A 2,530-nucleotide genomic window follows, 5' to 3' on the forward strand; every position below is an offset into this window, starting at 1 on the left:
ATGAGATGGTTTATACAAGATATTCAACTAAAAAAAGTGGGATATACAAGGTGGTTTATACCATTTATAAGATATTCAACTGAAAAATGATTCATTAGTGTATATACATATATATATTTTTTATATTCTATAGATATAAAACAGAATATAGGATGAAATAGAATATAGGATGAAAACAGCAGCAAAATGGAGTTTTCCTTGGTAACTTAGCTTAGGTGCAGCTCCCTATTCTGTATTTTTTGGTAAAAAGCAGAAAGCCAAATTCAATAGAGATAATTTGGTGCAGGTAAAAATCTGTCATTTGAACTGCTCAGAGTCCTGTAAAAAGTTGTGTGGATGAGAATGGTTTTGATACATTCATTCCTCATTTTTTTTTTTCTCCAGACTCCCTTGATAAAATGATCTCACTTTTGTACAGATGTTGTATCTCCTTCCCCTGCTGCAAAATCAGAGGGTTTGAAACTGTCCAAATCTCGTGGTTTCACTTATTCTTTTATTTTCCCCCAAATATCAGAGCTGTTGTTGCTTTAAATCACAAGGATTTTAAATAATATTTTTCTAAAGGGTGTCCACCCGGGTTTTCATTCAGTTAATTCCTACTTTTACCTCTTTGCTGTTCAGATTTGACTCTTTCTGTTCTGCAGTCGGGTTTTTATTCGAGGCGTCGTCGCTTGGGTTTCGGAGGAAACGGCTCAAAGGAAATGTGTGAGGGGTGATAGGAGTGGAAAAGTGGCTGTGGTGGTTCACACCAAGGCCTGCTGCTGTCTCCTGCAGCTTCCAGAGATGAGGGAGAGGGGGAAAAGATGTGGAAAATAAAAAATAAAAATAAAGAGATCCCCTTGCTGCACTGCTCCATCTCCAGCCCCTCCCAGCTCAGCCCTCTGCATCCAGATTTATTATGAGCCGTAATAAATCGATTTTCAGGTGCCTCTCCAGGCTTCTCTTGAGCCTCAATAACCTGATTTGGATCCTGGTGTTTTCTGGAGGGATTTCTGACCCCGCTCGTGTTGTTTTGAGCCCGGATTTTGGGATGGAGGAGGACAGACAGCTCCTCCCTGTCCATCCCCCTGTGCTGCTCGTTGGATCACAGCTGTCCCCAGCTCCTCTGTTTTTAGGTTGAAAACTCTCAGCTTTCATTATTTCTTCATTAAGGAAATCTCGTTGGAGTTTTGCCATCCTCTGAGCATTTCCACTTCTCCCGTGTGTGTATATCAAATTATTTAACATCATTTTATGTGCCGAGCCCACCAAACCCACCCACACTCAGAGCTTTTGGGCAAAGCAGGAATTTCTATCATTTGGAATGATTTTTTATTTGCTCTCTGCTGCCTTCCCCATCATTTATTTCTATTTTTCCCAGAGATTCGTGTGCTTGCAGCCCAGCTGACGTTTTCATACCTGTGTTTATCAGCAGTGGCAAAGGTCACAGCAGAGCTCTGGAAAGCTCTGGGCTGGCTGCTCTGCTTTTCCCACAAATTCTGGGCATCAAACCAGGCTCTCCCATCCTCCAAACCCCTCTGATCCAGGCTCTCCCACCCTCCAAACCCCTCTGAGTTTTCTTGGATGAAAATCCCGGGGTTTTCTTGGATGTTCAGGAACAGGTTAAGCCGAGTGTGCCGTCCACGCATGACCTTCTCTATTGTTTGCTCTTGGAACAGCTCAGCCCCGATGGTAACACAAGAACTTTGAATAGCAGCTGAGGATCCAGGGCCTGCCTTTATTTTATTTTATTTTCAAGGAGTTATTGATGCTGGAGGAACGCTCAGCACTGGATTTTCATCCTTTCCTTCGACCTGTGCTGTTGTGTTGTTATTTTTGGAGGGCTCTGAGGTGGTGCCAAGCTGCGTGAAGGGGAAGCAGAGATGTGTTGGGTCTCATTTCCTACCTTCAGTTCACTCAAAAACTTTGGTAAAATGTGGCTTTGTTTTTTCCAGGGCGTTCACACAGTGTGGTAAAAGGCTTTAGTTAATTAATAATTTATTACCTGCACAGGCTCCATTCCTTGGGCTCACACGATGATGATGATGTCTTGATGCATTTATTTTTATTTTTATTATTTTTATTTTGCTGTAGAGGCTGAGCAGTTTATTGTGGAGCAATTAAAACATCTTTACCTGCAAGCAGAAGCTGTAGGTTGTTACCTCGTGAGGGGATCAGGAGGAAAAAAGGTGAATTTAATTGATATAAAAATTGTGTGCTGAAACCCAGAAAAAACACCTTGTTTTGTCAGGAGACCCTAAATAATCCCAGTAAAAGGGACAGGCAGGGTATAAATTGGTGTGAGGGTTATTCAGAGGCCATTAATGAGCTACAAAAGCCTTGGTGAGATGGGAATTCCTCTTCAGGGTGGGATTTGGGTGGCTTTGGTCAGCCAGGATGGAAAGGAGCAGTGATGGAGCATCCTCCTCCCTCTGCCCCTGGAGCAGGATGGGAATGGGGGGAGGAACTTCTCCCTGGCAGCATTTTCACCTGGCCTTGCACTCACATCCCACTTTATTTCCTGATTTCTCTAACTATAAAATCTATTTTA

General features: G+C 42.7%; 2 protein-coding genes across 3 annotated transcripts in view; both read left to right on the forward strand.

The window, feature by feature from the left end:
- The window catches only part of PIAS1 (protein inhibitor of activated STAT 1), a 56,206-nt gene that overhangs the window by 7,925 nt on the left and 45,751 nt on the right, over window positions 1–2,530 (forward strand). The gene's annotated exons all lie outside the window — the stretch shown is intronic.
- The window catches only part of LOC117244924, a 17,912-nt gene continuing 15,392 nt past the window's right edge, over window positions 11–2,530 (forward strand). The window contains exon 1 of the mRNA XM_033517012.1: window positions 11–2,168. The gene's annotated coding sequence lies outside the window, so the exon portion shown is untranslated. The remainder of the gene's footprint in view (window positions 2,169–2,530) is intronic.

The sequence above is a fragment of the Parus major genome, chromosome 10 (genome assembly GCF_001522545.3).
Source record: "Parus major isolate Abel chromosome 10, Parus_major1.1, whole genome shotgun sequence".
Taxonomy (NCBI): Eukaryota; Metazoa; Chordata; class Aves; order Passeriformes; family Paridae; genus Parus; species Parus major.